The sequence below is a fragment of the Corvus moneduloides genome, chromosome 6, assembly GCF_009650955.1.
Source record: "Corvus moneduloides isolate bCorMon1 chromosome 6, bCorMon1.pri, whole genome shotgun sequence".
Taxonomy (NCBI): domain Eukaryota; kingdom Metazoa; phylum Chordata; class Aves; order Passeriformes; family Corvidae; genus Corvus; species Corvus moneduloides.
Genome location: NC_045481.1, coordinates 22,719,204 through 22,738,087, shown reverse-complemented (window position 1 = coordinate 22,738,087; position 18,884 = coordinate 22,719,204). Strand labels below are relative to the sequence as shown.

Sequence of the window (18,884 nt, the reverse complement as noted above, 5' to 3'; positions counted from 1 at the left end):
GTGTGAATTAGTAAGTGCTTCTTTGGCAAGGGCTCAGTCCTACAGCTGCTACAGTCCTACAGCTGCACGAGCCTGTGGAAGAGTCCAGGTCAAGATTTTCTGCAGTAAATATTTGCAGTATCCCACATAAGAATCCTGACCAGCTCGATAGTGTCTATCCTACAAGCCAGACACTTTTCTTTTCCTCTGACAAAGCTTTACAGAGTGCTGATTTAATCACATGTGGAACAGAAAAAAATATGACTCACAAAATAAGTCATGGGATTTGAGAATACGAAACCTATCTGAGAAAAAGTCTTGGTCTGCAGAGACACTGGCAGGCTTTGCTCTGTGCCACGGACACATCGTTTTCCTTGTCAACTGCAAAGTTGCTCTAGGCAGGTTCGTTAGCAAACAGCAAGAAAAGCTGCCATTTCTTCCAGCCAAATTAAGATAAAAGAAGAGGGCCCATGGAAGTAGAATGATCTGAGAAAGGCTTAAACATTAATGCTATTAAATCAGTGGTAGTGCCATTACAGAGAATGAAGGCAAGGATAAAGGGCACACAGCTGTTGCAAGGGTCACTGACCCTGGCCACAACCACTGTGGGAATGCAGGGGTACTGTCAGGGATGCAGCATGAGTATTTACAATAGCATCGGCTGTTGCCTCAGCTCAGTGAACCCAACTCCACTGGAAGCACAAAACAGGAGGAGAGGACATAATGAAATGTCCATTATGAAAAAGAAACAGGATGGTGTTGCAGTTCTTTCATGAGATACCTAAGCCTCTGGGTTTTCAAAACTGCAGCTTTGGCTGCAAACAATTTTTCTTATTCTCCTGAAATCTTCTAATAAAAAAAAAAATATTAGAAAGACCTCCTATCGGCCTCCTCATACTGTTCTTTCTGCCCCCTCTATATCATATCTTCCTGTGCCTGTTCCCATCTTTGCCTATTAATTTTTGTCCAGGGCCTCTGAGTATTTCCAATATTGCCCCTGCCCTGGATCGGCAGACTCATAGGTGCAAAGAAAGGGGACACAGCAGAGCATTTTCTTACTTGGACTTACTGAGATTTCCTTAGCACCCTTTTCATTTTTCACAGCTCCCCACATTGACTTCTACCAGTAGATAAGGCCAGAAATAATCTACCTAAATTCTATGTTGAAGAAGAGAGAAATAGAGCAGTACGGACCAAAGTCTCCAGAACAGTCAGGAGCTCTAGGTGTAGGTGGAGGGGCCAGAAAACAAGATTGGAATATAGCAGGCTGCCTGACTTAGCAAGCTGACTGAAGGCAGCAGGTTGGAAATGCAGACTAAGCTGTTAACAGAAGGCTTTTTCTCATGGCTAGAAACACACTCATGGCTTGGGAGCACAAGATGGAAGAATGATGGGGTTTTGCAAGTTATATACATATACAGAGTGTGTGTATAACTATACACAATATATCACCTGGTCATGCAGTTTGTTCTTTTTGAATATTGGCACAGTGAAACACAGCAAGGGTGCCTATAACCTCATACGATGCAAGGACAAAGAGGATGCTTAGCCAACAGGAAACTTCAGCACCGTGTTCACAGAATCATACTTAAGAGAGTAAAGACCATGTGGATGCCCTCCTTTATGTTTCGGACCACAAAATTACACTTTGAGCCCAATGACAATGAGTTAAAATGACTCTTTTGTTAAGGCACTGGAGAGATCCTGAAGATATGCAAAACAAAAAGCATCCTTTTAAGTATTTCCAATATTTGTTCATTCTTCTATTGAAAGAAATGTACCTTATTTTAATATAAATTTCTCTAGCAGTTTTAATAGAAACTGTTCTAGGTTCCAGATGTTGGCTCCTGTTGTTCTGAAATGGTCCTCTGATCATGGGGGGGGGGGGGGGGGGGGCAGAGTTAAAAGTGCACCTGGCATTTTTTTCTCCATGAAGGTATTTCTGCACAACAATTCTCAATGTTTTTGAAACTAACTGAGCTCTATTTTCTCATTGCAAGTCATCTTGGTTCCTCTGCTTTGCTCTCTTCAGTTTTTCTATATTCCTTCAAAAACTATATACCAGAGCTATATGTGACATTCTGCTAGCAGTCTGTCAGTGCCATATATGTAGGTCACAGATCGCTCCCACTTCCTGCTCCTGTGGTCAACTCTAAGGAATGCAATTGCTTTTTTTTTAAATAGAAAGCTACAAAATGGAGGACTGAAAGATACAGTACTTGCTCCCAAGTGTATTACTTTGAATATGACTTCTAATACACATTTTGTTAGAATTAACTTTCCCTGTGATGCTAATCACTTTGTATTATAGTTTTTCTCATTATTTATTACTCTATCTTATGACATTGCAAAACTTAACACTCAGCTATGGTTTATAGTTACTTCCAAATCATGGACAAACCTGTTGAATAGCACTGAAGTTGATATCAGTTCTTGCCAAATCCCCTGGACACTTTCTCATTCAGTGATACTTCCCACAAATGATGTCTTTGAGCTCTCTTCACTAACCAGTTCCTAATCCATTTAACAGGCACTTTACTGATATCGCGTAATAGTAAAATTTTAGCCAGACTATCATGCAGAACTAAATCAAATGCTTTATGAAAGTCTAAGTACCTCACATCTATACAATTGCCTTTAACAATCCATTCTTTGAGATTACATTCTTGAGATCAAGTTTGTTTGACGAGACCTAGTTTCCATAAAACTATGTCGACTGGCATTAATTATATCCCTATTCTTTAGCAACTGACTTCCATATCAGATTTTCCATTACTGCCTTGTTCTTTTTTGACTTCTGGCATACAAAGACAGGGCAGGATGCAGTCACAGCATGGTTTGGAATAGGAGAAGTGCAAGAGAAGAGATATGTGGTGATACTGTCTTTCCCAAAGGCACCACCAAACAGTATTAATAGGAAATTGCAGCCTTCCTAGCAGTCTTCTGTTGCATATAGGTAAAACCTTATAAAATGAAGGCTTTGTTGCCTTTGTAAAATCATGCCTCAGGCCTGTTATTTCAGCTAAGTAGAAAAGGACTATGGGAAAGAGACACAGCTGAATTAGGGGTAGAAAAACATGAGAAAAACATGCTGCATGACAGCAGCATGTGACATGCTCACATCGTGGTATGTGGTGGTTGGTTGAATTATGTTTGTTATGCCTTAAAACTATGTCAACTGATAACCAGCTAACTGCTTAAAAAGGCCGGGTTCCTGCAATAAAGTGGCTCTCCCTTCACCTGCCTGGGGAATCTGCGTCGCTTCTTATCACAACAGCCTTCCATCCCATATCCAGGGTGAATATTCTCCAGGTGATCTCACGGTCCTTGAAACAGCAAAGAAATGCCCAAATGGAACACGAGCTAGTATCAGTAATTCAGAGATTTCCTAAGACCCATGACTTGCTTATTTAAAAAGATTTTCTCATTTTGAATGTTGTTTAACACTAACTTGTGGTAACTAATGGACCAGAAGGGCCAATGGATCCTCATGTGGTTCACAAGCACATCGTTGTTTTCAGACATAGGACAAAAGTACTTTCTGCATGTGTTAGGTTCTGCAGAGGTTAAATAAATACACAAAACTCAGCAGGATTTTTGTCTAGCATGTACAGCTTTGGAAGTCTCCTCCCACCATGAGTTAGATTATGTGATCTTTTACAAACAGAAAAGGCTGCCCACAGGAGATTTAATAGGTTTACATTAAAAAAAATAAAGGCGAAAATCACAGAGCCAGAGAATTGAAAAGGGATTTAAGCTCTGAAGCTTTGTAAAACCTTCAAAGTTTTAAGCCAGCAAATGGGAGCTGATAAACTAGTATGACCTTGCAACAATCATGTAACCTAGTTCTATGCCTTGGGGCTCCCATCAGTCAGTCAGGACTTTAAACTCTGAACCAACTTGTAGGAGAGAGGGACGTTTAAAAACATAGCTAAGTACTTTGGGGTGCTCTGAGAAAGACACTACAGGATTGCAGGATATCAGGGTTCATGCACCAGACAGCAAAAGAGTTTCCTGTGAGATTTATCCCCTGAATAGAAATCTGTACTCTGGACTTCAATCTCTCAGCATCTTTCTCAATTTCCTGGGGGGCCTCAAAACTATATAGACTGGTGTCATCAGGTAGGAATGTAGGAAGCTTGAAGCCACAAACTGCCCTTCCCACTCCTCACTGCTGTAGTCTCTGCAGCTTTTGGCATTTCCATCAAGAGATGAAGGAATTCTGCTACTCTGCTGCAGCTGAATACTCAGCATTTCCATGACCATGTGTTACTACATGGCTATACAGCAAGGGTTTGGGAACAAAACCTTCCATTGAGGCAGAAAGCAAGACAGGTAGAGGGCAGTGCTGTTTGGACAGGTTACAGGAAGCCACTCACAACCTTGCTTGAGCTATCAACCTCTATGCAAGCAACTACAAGTACATGCTCTTCAATAACACAACTGCTAAGCTGCTTTCTTGCTAACATGCCATCTATTTTTTATACTCTCCACTAGTGTCCAGGGATGTGTTTGTTCCCAGGTGCTTCCACACTCCCTCATGATCCACAGAGCAACTCAGGTCTGAGAAGCCAAAGAGTGCACTGGGCTAAAGCCAGCTCTGAGCTCAGCCCTTTTGCCAGCACCAGGCAGGAACTCTTCTGAGCTGCACCATCTGGGCAACGTCACTGGAGACAGAGTTTGTGGGCTTGTGACTTGTGAAGCCTGAGCACCAACATTTTTTTGTGCAATAGAAAGACCTTTTATCAATGCATTTTATGTTAGCTTGTCTTCTACTCAACTTCCTTTAGCTGCAAAGGCCTGATCAGTTCCCTACCTCAGTTACAAAAAGGACCAAACTGTAATCAAGGATTCCCTCGCCACGTTGCCTAACATGACCATTGACCAGCAACTCCTCCTGCCTTGCCACCAAGCTAGCTGCTGTACGCTAAGCTGATGCCAGCAGGCAGACTAGAGCTTCCCTACATCTCTGTTTAGCAAAATGGTGGCCTTTAATGGAGTGAAACCATAAGACAATGATTTTCAAAGGTGTCCACTGTACCTTTCAGTGCGCACTGGTCCCCATAGTAGCCAACATTCATATGCTCTACTGCATTCATAGTGCAGAATCAGGCTCTCCCAGCTGTCTTCCCGTAGAGCTACAGGAACAGATTCGTATCACATGTATTTCTATGAGTCTGTACCATGATCAGCGTGAAACAGCTGCACAGTTGTTTCACCCCTTTGGGATCCTGGACTGATCTTCACTAAGTGTCTGCCAATCTCAGATGAAAAGGAAGATTGTTTAAAGACATTACTTTGAAAAGCTTTTCCAGATTTCTGAATGTGGCATCAAAACACGATGCAGAATTGATTGGCAGGAGGTGGTTGGTACCCTGAGAGATGGTGGTGGCTGAAGGCAGCGCCCAAGTACTGTGTGGGGCGACGTGACAAGCTTCCCAGAGAAGACACGCTATCCTATTCGGCTTCTCTCCGCCCAGCCGCCGGGTAAGTAACCCAGTACAAATGCAGGGCTGCAACCGGAGCTCGCAGCATTCCCTTACCGCGGGCTCGACGGCTGCGACGCCGCAGGGAGCAGAGCAGGGCACCGCGAGCAGCCGCGGAACCGCCGCGCCAGGAAGCGGCAAAGGCCCAACGGCGCGGCCATCAGCGGCTCCCGGTGTCCCCTCCGCCAGCGCTGCCCCCAGGCCGCCCCTCGGCACGGAGAGCGGGGCCCCAGCCGAGGAGGGCACAGGGACCCCCCGGCCCTGCCCCCAGGCCGCCCCTCGGCACGGAGAGCGGGGCCCCAGCCGAGGAGGGCACAGGGAACCCCCGGCCCTGCCCCCAGGCCGCCCCTCGGCACGGAGAGCGGGGCCCCAGCCGAGGAGGGCACAGGGAACCCCCGGCCCTGCCCCCAGGCCGCCCCTCGGCACGGAGAGCGGGGCCCCAGCCGAGGAGGGCACAGGGAACCCCCGGCCCTGCCCCCAGGCCGCCCCTCGGCACGGAGAGCGGGGCCCCAGCCGAGGAGGGCACAGGGAACCCCCGGCGAGCCAAGCGCGGTGCTGTGGCGCCGCCCCGTGGCCAGAGGCCGAACGGCAGGAGCAGCCCCGGGAGCGGCCGGGGGAGCACCGCGCACCCTGTCCGGGGAGGCTGGGAGCGGGGCAGAGCTGCCCCCGCTTCTCCTCAGCAGCGGAAGCACAGAGCTCTAACTCTGCCCTGCTTCTACGCGCAGGCAAGAGCGAAAAAGGCAGTAAAGAGGTTTTGTTGTTTAGGATAAAAAGGCTTCAGCAGCTCTGTTATGAAGGATGGTGAATCTCCCTGTGTTTTTTCGACCTCTCCAAAGAGCCCTCCCATAGGAAACACAGCAAAGGATGCAGGCTTTTCCCCTGGGAATAGGGAGAGAGGGAAGAACATTTTTTTCCTTTTTTCTTTTTCTTTTTTCTTTTCTTTTTTTTTTTTTTTTTTGAATGGGAGGCATTTATTCCTCATAAAAAGAGCAAGAATCACTAACCCGACTTCCTTCAAACCACTCTTTAAACACACCTACAGGAAAAACTTAAGGGAAAGCAGTATGAAGTCATAAATTCTGCTGACTGAATAGGTGACTGAAAAGAGCTCCAGGCATTAAATGAGAGAATTCAAAGGGAGCTGTGGGAAAAAAAAGAAACCAATGTTACATACTTACCAGGTGTATTCAGACTGAAAGCAGGAAGGCTCCCTGGACAGAAGTGGAACACAGAAGGAAGGAAGAGGGGGTTCACAGTACAATGCAGGTACCCCATGTACAGGAGTACAGACATTTCATTGTGAAACAGAGGGACAGCCATTCATCTCCTGGGGTTACTCCACACATATTCAGGGCTGGGTCCTGCTGTAAACTGTTTGGCAGTAGAGATTTACAAAGAGAGATAAAATAAAACTTAATTCAGCTAGTAGTATTATGAGAATGCAAGAGGATGACCTGACAGGGGGCAAAAAGCAAAGCCTAATGCAGGCTGCATTTTAAGAAAACCTGAACAGGGCATCTCCCTTGAAATGAGTAAGTTTAATCTTCTTTATGAATAGCTGAAGAGACACTGGAGTGGTCAGTCTAGGGCTGGTTTTACAAATCAGGATTTGTACCATTTAGTACCTGAATACCTTCACCCTAATTCTAATCTAAATTTTGACCAAACCAAGACTTTCAGTGTGTAATGGGCTTCCTAAATCTATTCTCATGGTCTACAATGAAGAGAAAAAAACCCAAACCCTAGACTTAGCTTAGAAGAAAGCACACTCACCTCTAGGCAGAAAGAATATAATGAAATTATGGACACCTACCTTCCAGGAGCAGTGTGAGGGAGATTACATTTTTACTGTTTTCAGTGTAATATGTATACATGTAACCTACTCAGTACCTGCTCCTTTCATCAGCCACTGCTGCTGTCACGGGACATGTAGGAAAAGTTACAAATATCGGTAATTTAAACTTCTGTTGGACTGTAAACCAGAGCAGCTGAAGTGCAGAAGCATATTCCCTTTGGGGTTTTTTAAATAACTTGTTTAAAAATCAGCTTGAAAAGAGCAAGTAGTACAGGTTCTCAGTTGGCACTTTAAAGCAAACCACTAAGTCCACATAACCCACTATCCAAACTTCTAGATTCGTGGCTTGTTAAAACAGGAATCATATTTTGACAACAGGAGCCTTTTTTCTTAATACAGGAAAATGTTTTGGTTTCTTCAACTAGTTCAGTTCAAAGACTTGTTCACTGAAAGCTGAGAAATCAACTGGGGGCTGAAAAGCCAGGAAAGTTCATTTTTCTTTTACAAAACATTAAGAAAAATAACATGTGAGAGTGTAAATTAAGCTAGTTTAAAATACCAAAAGACATGAACAAACAGAAACAATCTGTTCAATTCCCTAAGTATAGATGGATTTTTAATACTCAGTTTTCAGTAAAAAATATTTTCTTAAGCTTTAAGTAAAGCTACCAGCAACAGTCTGGATAGGTAACAAATAAAAACATTTAAAGTTATTTGTGCATTGTAACTGAATTACAATTTCAATCCAATTAGATCTTGACACAAATTAATCTTCTGATAAAAATGAACCCATGATTTTTTTAGTATAATGAAATGCAAAAATTAGGATCCTAAATGGGTGTACATTAAATTACACCATCGCTTGACTCAAACTGGTACAGTGTAGTCTATCCTCTTGGTCCTAGTATATCAGGATGAATGTATTTGCCAAAAAAAAAAAAAAAAAGAGGCAGCAATGGTGAACACCAAAATAAAATTAGTATTTTCACAGAAATTTAAAAATGTAAAGTTGCACGACAAGATTAAAATAGATTTAAGAGCATATTTCCTGTTCCTCAGTTTAAGTCTTCAATTTGAATCCATATAACCTTGAAAACTCCTGGAGTGGAAATAAAATTGGACTAAGAAATTAGATTTTAGCTAAATTTGTTAATCCAAAGAACAAGATAATGAATCTGATGGATTACATTAATCTTCCTGGAATTACATGTTGCTCAACAGTGAGAAAATTCTTGATTTGCAATGGATTTTTAAACTTCTACTCAGGAAAACAGAAGTTTATTAAGAAGAACAAATACAGAGACCACTTCCTTTCTTTACTCCAGACAACTGAGAAATCTTACTAAGTACAAATATTCTTCCTGATCCCTGGCACACAGGAAAGACAAGAAAAAAGGGTTTTGCCTTTGCTCTATGCATGTAAACACACTGGAAATTGAACTTTTGCTATGTGACAGGCTGATCTCTCCCAGATTGCTACAGCTAAAAAAGTTTCCTTGGAATCACTTAGATGCGCCTTTCAGATAGATGGCAGTTAAAATGAAAACACATTATTGCTAAACATTAAATATACCATTACATAACTCAAAACCACATGACTTTTATTAAACAGGGGGAAAAAAACATGAAGTACTACATTTTTCAAATCATACTGAAAAATTACAAATTATACACTTCTAAGACTAGAACAGGCTGTAGAGAAGAAATTCCAGCTTCCAAAAATGTCTTGATTCTGTATCCTAAACTGTCAAACCTTTAATAGTCAAAAGGTGGAATGATGCTGTTTTTGCTCAGTTCATGATTTAGTATTTTAAATCAAAAATAAGTGTTCTAATGAAAGGTTTGGTACCTCATTTACAACCAGATGGAAATGGTTATTTTTGTGTCTAAACTGTTATCTGTTAGAATAAACAATTTTCAATCCTCCATAGTCTCCAAGAACAGTGAAAACACTTCCTAGCAAACATCCACCCGAACAGTGGCAGGGGACTTTGAGAATCAACTCAAGCAGTGGGTATCTAAGCACTGAAAGTGGAGTTTTCTCTGGAGACATCAATCTTACTAGGTCACTTTTCTTCCCTAGTGTCTCCCTTGGCCTTACACTGTCTCCAGCAGAGTAACCCACCCTGGGTTTTATCCCAGCTGAAGCAAGGGGTGTGCATCAGCTCAGAAAATCAGGCAACTCCTTCAGAGCTTAGCAGATTCAGGAACTAACTCCAAGGGCCCAGGCTTTGTGGACCATGTTCAAAAAAATTTTTATTGATAGGTATAGTGGATCAAAACAGTTTGAAGATGAGTGCTCTGTAAAAAGAGACACTCAGAATCTCTCATTGGAACCATACACTTTTACTGCAGACCCCAGATTCTTCACCCAGGGATCCCTTTGTCCATATTATCTATGTGCAAGCACTAGCTGATGCTTAAATAAAGCCTAAATACATTTGTTTGTGCTACTTTATTAGCAGTTACATTGACTTTTCGGAACTCTTCCCTGTCTTTTGTGTAGACTGATCTCACATTGTTAGTCTTTAAGAAGTCATTCTGTCTTTGATGCTTTGTCCATGTGACTTGAAAAAGATGTAGTGATATCCTCAGCTAATACCATCCTTCTAATCAACTGAAGAATCTACTGTTCCTTTTCCTTATAACTTTCTTGTAGTATAAGTAGGTATATTTTCCTCCCACTATTTACCTCAATTCTATTTGTTTACAAGGCTCATCTTTTCACTACATATTTCAGGATCTCTTTCTTTATTTTTGGCTTAAAGTGTGTATGAGCAAATTTCTGTTGGAAATATTATGTTCCTTTGTACTTTCTTCTCTTGGAGTGACTGACCATCCAGTCTTAATTTTGAGGTCTGTAGGATTCTGTTGACTCATTCACAGATAACTTACTACTTCTTCCCATTGTGTCAGCACTAAACTTTTTTTCAGTCCACGTATTTTTATTTCTGTAAACTTGTTCCAATGAACTGATGACAGGAACAGGATCTGTCAAGGAAATGAGCCATAGACAGTTTAAGAACAGTGGGGTTTATGCTGTTGCACAAGCTGGAAGAGGTGCATCTACCCAAGAAAATTTTGTTGGTTATGATGAGTTGGAAGCTCAAGAATTGATTTGGCATGGCACAGTTAAATTTGTATCAAGGACCAAAAGCTTCATCTGTGGTCAGGTCTGCTAACATTTTATGGCCTGCCTTTTGTGTGTGCTTTTCTGATTGATGTGCATTTGATGTTTCCCGGAAAGAACAGATACTCTCTTGGGGTAGTGGTTCTGGTTATAATCCATTTTGGACACCTGCCAGCTGCTGTAATAGAGGAATTTTCTTTCTGAGGGTTCAAGCAAGTGAACAGAACATGTGTGAGAACAAGAAATCTTTTTTTTGTTCCTTATTACAATGCAGGAATCATTGAAGACAGGGCAGTCATTGCAAAGAGCCTTCTTCAGACAGATTCTGGCAATCTTGGGCTGTAATGATCTTTCTGGGAGGAGACTAGAAAGTATAGCCAGTCTGTCATTTCACTGACCATACGTTCCCCTTTGAAACCAGATCAATACTTACAGATTAGTTAAATGAACTTGCACACTCCCTATTTCAGAATTCAGCGTGGGACATGGCAGTATTCTCAGATGGCAACATCCCATGGAGAAAAATAAAGATCAATGGATATGACCTTTCTGGCATCAATGAATATGACCTTTCTGGCCTCTATTAAGGATACTGCCTCATTGCATTCTGCATTTTAAATTTCATTTTGCAACAAAGTTAATTTTTTAATGGCATTCCTTCTGAAACTATGGGGAATTATGAAACTGCTTTCATAATGCTTATGCTTATGCTCTCTTACAAATTTCAGACTGAGCTACCATGGTCTAAATAATTTCTCACAGTCAGGCCCTAGTAATCACCCAAGGTTTTGCACAACTGGGCATTATATTCTCCATTGATAAGTCCATGTAGCTTTACAGACCTGGAAGAATCTTCAAGTGTTTCAAATACTGTGTGATAAATCCTTTTCTCATAAAAATCATCTCAGTTACATATACACGGTAACATCTTTAGGGTAAGGGTCAATCTGTTTTGTGGTTCTGTAGTGACTGGACCCATGTGGTCATATCTCATCCCTACCTCCTCTGCATGAGTAAGTAAATCAAAAGAATAACTAACACACACATTTCCACCTCACTGGATGTGTACAACCCAGCTAGCTTCCCCTTCTAAAAATAAGCAGGAAGCACAGCTTTAAAAATTGTTTCAAACACGGGTTGATAGCAATGTCAGCAAAACAAAAGCTCCATAGATACATTTCAAAACTCCAAGATAACCTGGTATCCTCCACATCCTGCCATGAAAGACTCGCCACTGAGCTCCCTGTCTGCCTCCTGCCTGCTCGACACCAACTCTCCTTGGAAGGCAAAGTACTATAACATAAAGGAGCTTTCCATACATCCTGCACTTCTGGCCTTATAAGGCACAGATACTACTGAGCCCTGGGAATGGCCTCACCCCGTGGCAGCAGCTTGTGAGATGTGGTACATCACAGCTGTACAACAGTCATATATAGCCATATTTAGCAAAGCCATAGCTGTAGCAGCACTGCTAGAGAAGTAAAATGACTTCACATGACCCCATATCTGCCCTTAGGTCTCTCCTCAGTGAGGAGAAAACTGCCTGAAACACCCATCACGTACTTTAAAGGTAGAAACATACCATGATGATAATTTCTAATGTGGAAATAGAAAAGCATGAAAAATACATCCCTTTCTGTTATGTTCTCTTACATATCAATAGGTACATGACTGTATTCCCCACTGGTTAGAAGGCAATAGGCTACCTTCCTTACTGAGAGAATATTAGCTGGTTCCTGCTTTACAAGGTTGCTAGTTTACAAAGATCCACAAGAATGCAACCTGCACATCGGAGAGCAGGTACCAATTTCTCTGGCTTCTTTGACTTGGGAAGGAGGATGTCCAGCAGCTCACTTCCTGTGGAAGCTGGCTTGGAAGATGAAATAGTTCAGAGCATTATGGGAGAGACAGATTCTTTTTTTAGGTAATCAGCATCAACTTCATCAAAAGCATATACTTAGATGCCAGTGACTCCTCAATGAACACTGGGAGTCACCTCTATGTGAAGTGAATAGGCAAATTTTAGCACAGAAGCAAGAAGGAAGGCAGGCAGAGGAAGTCCAAACATCCAATGCAGTTAGAAGACTTTGTCAAAAACCTGATGGATCACACCAACTCCATCTCTCCATTGCTACAGGTGGTATTTCTCCTACTCAGGGCACAAATAAAATGTCTGTGTAATGTGGATATGCATGGGTGTAGGTACAAAAATGCTGTTAGTGAGGATCTTCTTGTTATTTTTCTAAGTCCGTGAGAGACTTTTCTCTCTCACAGAAGAGGTAGCAGGGAATGTAAACAACTAAGCCACCTGCAACCTTGGAAAGTCTTGTCTATGGTATAGTAGAAAATATTTTGATAATGGATATTTTAGGATTTTGGCCAATCACCCCCAAGGGGTGGCTGGTCCTTTGTCCAATTAGACTATGAAGAAAAAAGTCTATAAAAGAGTTTGTAAAATAATTAAATAAATCAATCTTGCTGCACAATTCCTGCCTGCTGGATCTTCTCCTCCTCCTCCTCCCTATAGCTGCGGGACACGGTGATACACCGTAGGAACCAGGCCTGCGGTAATACATGGGGTTATCATTATCTGTTCCTGTAGCAAGTACATGAATAATACATTACGTGTCTTTCAAAGCTGCATGCTTGTGTCCTCCCCCTGTGTTTAATTTAAGAGGGGAAATGCCACATTCTGAACAATGAACAATACCTTAAATACCTTAAACTCTAAAATAGTGTAAGTCTCCCCTCTGTTTGGGATTCAGTAAAATTTCTATTGCCCTGTGTATAGAGGTCACCTCCTTGTTATCAGTTCCAGCTAATTAAAAGATTAGGAGATCAGGAAAGTCACCCTGAAGAATCAGTTATTACTAGAACTAACAACAGCTGGCAAAGTAGTAGAGACATGTGACTAAATGTCCTAACCCCCTTCCCTTTACACAGCTTTCAAGTTTATCAGAAACTGCAAGGGACTGGGACTGATACTTGGCGTGATTGGTTTTAGTTCTATGGCCTATGGAATTCATTTCCACTCTCCTGGTGAATTTGCTGTTAATGATGTTTCATCAAGAACTACTTTACAGGTGACTGGTGCATGCAAGACCATGTTCCCAGTAGCAACCTGTGTTGCAAGCTCAGGTTTCAGTGGCCCACTCAAAACTTTATAATCTCAGTTCAATCTTCAGATGCACACACATGCACAATGAAGGCCACCTCTGGCTAAGTGCTAGGTCACTGTAGCACATTTTCTTCTTTGCTATTTCAGGGCAACACTAGCTACTTTACCTTTAGACTTCATGGCTTCAGTGTCATGATGGCAATGCTGTCTGTTGTTCCTAGTGCCATAAGAGTCTTCACAGGCCTCTGACTGTTTCATCCCATAGGTTGAAGAGGTCCTGGTGTGCTGATGCTATTGTTCCCAGCTATTGAACTGTGTCTCCCCTATCTAGCCTTGCAATTATTTCATTGATGGTTCACATTAGGGAGCAATAAGCGGAGTTTAGACATAAACTAAGAACTTCTGGGGAAAATTCAGTTCATTTGGAACAAATGAGTACCACATGCATTGCAGCTTGTTTAATCATCTGAGGAGCTGAGCCTCATCTTTTTCCTAACCAACTTTCCTCTCAGGATTTCTCAACCAGCTTCCCCTTTTCAACATTTTGTGCTTTTGTGAGTTTATTCCATGCAAAACAACAGCCCCTGTGTAAAAAACTTCTCACAGCATTAACCTTTCTTGAAAGTGCTTTGAGAGCCATGGATAATAAGTACTATGAATTGCAAAATACATTAAGTGTCTTGGAATCATTTCCACATGACTTAGTTCATAGTAGGCCTTCTTTCAGACACCTACTGTAAAACACTCTTAGTCACAGCCTATCTCAAACTCATTTCTAACATGAAATGTCCTGTAATGTTTCATGTTTCCACCACTCTCACTCACAATTAGAGAAACATTCTAGCACTGATATATATGGCAAAGTAAAGCAGTTTTCCCAGCTAGATCATGAGTGGTAAATTCTAAAGTTCTCAGTAGCTATGAAGAGATTTCTGAAAACCATTTTTCATGTTCCAGACAATGACTATTTTATACCAAGAAACCTGCTTGAGGCTGAAGTTTGTCAACCTGACATGGGAGAAGTTCCAAGTGCTCCAAATGGAACCATTTATAACACAGAAGAGCTGAGCCTGTCCAGTCATCTTCTGAGAGACTTGAAACAGGGCAGCATCTTAAAACCTCCTGGAACTTCTTGAAATCAGCATCCTCCTGGGAGACATGAAATACAATTTGAAGACCTACGCAAAGCAGTTTTGACAGTTTGCCTACAAGATGCACTCTGAACACAAAATTATGTTTTTCTTAAAGAAGATTAAGGAAGTGCCTAAAGAGTCCTAGCTTGTAATCCAGCAATATCCAAGATCAGATATGACATTGCATGGTTATTTGAAGTATGGACATTATAGGAGGTGGAATTTTACTGCTCAGCCAAGAAGATCCTCTGTAGGCTAAGCTCACAGCAATGGGGAAAAGATTAAAAAGGATACAAAAAGTAAGGCAGGCACAAAAGAAATTCCTGGTGATATAACAAAGGGAGCCTACCTTGAAAGAATAGCAATAACAATAGAGCAACAAAACTGTGAGAGGCCCCAAAATGTTTCCTTCTGAGGAGTTTATCAAAAAGAGAATGTTTTCTTAGCAGTAGAAAATTAATGAACAGTCTAGAGCAGGTAAGTGTACTCTATACTCTCATAAAGTGACAGATAGGCTTCCACAGGAATTTAAAAAATAATAATAATTAGAGTTCATAAATCCAAAGATAACTAAATCCTCTCCCTCCATTTTGCTACAAACAATCAGAAACATAAACAGTTTAGCACAATTATTTCTGTCACTATCCATGGTTGATTTTATTGTGCTCAATTTAAAGGTCACTGAAACATCCAGATCTAAAGATGGCCAGATTGTTCATCTTCCCCAAACTAAGAGAACTGGCTGGCAGGTTTCTTGGTAAAAAGACTGGCAGTCTTCTGTAAAAAAGACTTTATGTCTGGATCCCTAAATTAATAGCTGCAGCCACTGGATCAAAAGAATTTTGTTCTAGTAAAAACTATCAAGCTGATAACCTGGAGACTGAGGTGTCTCATTTATTCACAGAGCAATTAAATTATAGAAGGCACTGGGCAGATTCCTCACAACTATGCCTTTCAGTTGTTACTCCAATAAAATCTCTGTCCTGAGGCATCTCTGCTGTGGTGAGGATGGCAGTTAGCACAAATCCTGGACTGCAGATGTGCAGTGGGAAACATCTGTCTCAGCAGGAAACATCCAGACACTTTGCAAAAGCCAAAGAACAGGCAACAGATGGCAGCAATTTTCATTCACCATTGACTGGCTTGGACTCCTTTCTGGCTAACAAGTGTGAATGGCTTAATTATCTGTCCAGTTCTCTCAGACTTCTGCGTCTATGTAAAGATGAGAAAACTGCACACTTGGTGACAGTTGTTTTTTAAATTACCTAATAAAAACAAAGCTAGTAACAACACTCAATTCCCAGATGCTTCGCTGCTCACACGCTCTGACTCTGCCTCTTGTCCAGTGGCCAGAATGGTGAAATACATGCTCAGTTAGAAGGCCCAGGTTTTTCAGTGGGGTTCTGACTTCCTGCCATGAGTCTGACAGAGGTACAAAGATGATTCAGCCCCTACCAAAAATGCAGAAAATTCTTTATTCCTCGTTTTGTGCACCTATAATTAGCACATCCTATGACTGGAAACATAGGAAAAAGCACATAAGCATATGAGGACTCTCTCTATGAGCTACTAAAACCATCCTACTGCTTGAAGACCTCCCTGTTCTCAAATCCACAGAGTAAGACAAAGAAACGTTTAGGATTCCTGGCAACTACTCCTCTCCCAGCACATGCTAAACAAAACCCTGATATCTAACAGGGGAGAGGATGAATTAACATAACCACCTCTCCATACAGCAATTAGCAAATGAAATCAAAACAAAGGAAATGTCCTCCATTAATCTTTCCCTGCCAAAGAGCAACTGACTGCCATATAATCCACAGCAATTAGCCCAATAATGGGAGCGCAAGAGATTTATCTTGAAGCAGGAATTAGGGAGGGCACGATTAATGTACTGTACATCAAGAGTGCAGGCAAAAGCTGGTGATCCCTTAGTGCAGGGTTGTTTGAAGAAACTGCAAAGCTTAGTAGCCTGGAACCAGGTTGCAGCACATATACCCCAATACTCCCCTTTAACATATCCTGAAAAAGTCTGTTTGGCAGTCACTGCATATGGGAGGATGACAGCTCATACCCAAACGTACACAAGCAAACTTTCAAGCCAGAGAAGACTGAAGCTTATGTATGGCTGTTCCTGAATAGCAGGGGGTTTTGTATGCTCATTGCATGAGAAGATTCTAGGATGCCAAGGAGTTTAGGTGATATGGCCCATCAGGATGCAAAGATCCAAAGGAGTATTGAGAGAACTGCCACTGTTAATCGATATGTCCCCTCAGCTCTACACACTGCAGGAAATGAAGCCAAGAAGGCTCCAGAATAGCCACTGTCTGTAGGAACAAAACTTGGTAAGAAAGTGAAATCTCTCACATTCTGTTTTCTTTCCCACTATTTAGACTTTTTGAAATCACAGTGTTCTGCTGCTTTTCACTGTTAGTTCTCACCTGTTGTTTTTTCTGCCCATTTAACTTGTTTTAGTGGGGATTTAGCTCAAGAAAATCTGCAAAGCAACTGGAAATTGAAGACTGAGTAGTACAAAGCTAGGAAAAAATGCAGCATCCAGGTAGGTGGATCCTCCACTACAGGACAGGTAGGGGATCAGGTAAGAGAAATCTTAATACCTTTCTTGCCATTAGATGAATATTTCTTAAATAGAAGATGCATTTTCTTTCCTCATTTTCCTTTCTCCAGAATCACATGAAAACTGAATACTAAACATGGAACCGCTTACAGAGACACTACAAAGCTCTTGCTTACATGTGCATCAGAAATGAAGGAAAGAAAATGAAGAGGAAAAATTAACTTCTGAAGATAATCTTTGTTCTAAGCACCATTATTAGGCATCACAAGCTTAAAGGACTGTCCTTATTTTAATGTACCACAGAAAAAGACATTTAAGGAGATTTACAAAGATTAAGACCTCTGCCATAAATAACTGTGCCAAAATTTTACTATGAGACAGTAAACAATTTATAGTCCTGTGACATTAGGTGTAATAGGACACAAGGTAGTAACTGGATTCAACTTGTTTCAAGGATATTTGCAACACAACAGAAAAGGAGATTTTAAACAAGTGGAATAGGAAGAGTACAGACTTTGCATACTACTGAAATCAATGCTGAAGTGGTATGCAAATACCTTCTTGTCATCAACTTAAATACAGACTCACTAGACAAACCGACAGAGAATCTGCATTGGGCAACTGGTCCCATGGGTGTTGCTGCTACTGGGGCTTTTAGTATTCAGTCAACTCAAGAAGAATTCCAAGAGCTCTGTAATGAGATGTATTTTGAAATCATCAGATTTAGCCATAGATGAGAGCTTCACTCTACAGGAAGCCTGGTAACAGATTTAGCCCTTTTCCACTTAGAATAAATGGCTTTAGAGTTTCCATCAACTGCTGCACCGCTGTACCTTGTCTGCCCTCCAGAACTATGTCTGATGTCTTTTCACACAGCAAATATAAGAGAAGTAAATACAGAAATTGAGACAGGTGGAACCCACAAGTCATTCCTGAAAAACCTTGGATGGACTCACATTTCTAACCCTATAATTTTGCAGTTGATTTGTTTCAATAGAGCAGAGAATTTGCTTCCAAAAGCCAAAGTTTGACCCTTAGTCCCCATGTGTCATAATCCTAACTCGAAAAAATCATGTACCTTTCTGCCAAAGAAAACTGCTTGTAAGTGAGAAAAGGATTTATCAGTGTTCGTCTAGAGGAGTTACTAAAATCAGTTACTAAAATCAGACAAGGGTTAAGAGCAATTTGAAAGACTACTCAGTAACAATTATTCAGTTTAACTTTCTCTACAATTCCTCTTTAGATTTTACTTCTTCTCTTTCTCCTTCCTCTCCCCTCCCTCTCTTCCTGCTCAGAAAATCTGAAAATCTTTTCTCTGTTATCATGTCCTTTAAGCTTTACAAGGAGGACATGTTCACTCCTGGAATATAATGTATAGATTTCCTGTATGTGCTTAGCATACTCAAAATGGGGGAATGAGGTGGCAAAAGTAAAAAAAGTAAGGAACCAGCTCCAGTGAGATAGTTACAATTATACACCAACGTGAGGTTTCAGGTCTCTTGAAGCTGTCAGAGATTTAATCCTTCTCATTTCCCTTCTCATTTCACTGAACTTTCATCACCTTACCCAGCAGGGTCACTTTGCCCTGGTTGTGGCAATCTGAGGTGGTCTCCCACAAAATAAGTTGAGCTGTTTCTTGTAACTCATGTAACACTACATTTACCA

General features: G+C 41.4%; 1 long non-coding RNA gene across 2 annotated transcripts in view; it reads right to left on the bottom strand.

Annotated features, from left to right (window-relative positions):
• LOC116446046 overlaps positions 1–18,884 on the bottom strand; it is an 84,892-nt gene that overhangs the window by 39,241 nt on the left and 26,767 nt on the right. Inside the window, exon 3 of one of the 2 annotated variants that reach the window (XR_004241009.1) lies at positions 6,436–6,836. The exons of the other annotated variant lie outside the window; for it this stretch is intronic. This is a non-coding gene — a long non-coding RNA (uncharacterized LOC116446046). Of the gene's footprint in view, positions 1–6,435; positions 6,837–18,884 lie in introns of those variants that run through there. 2 annotated transcript variants of the gene reach the window in all.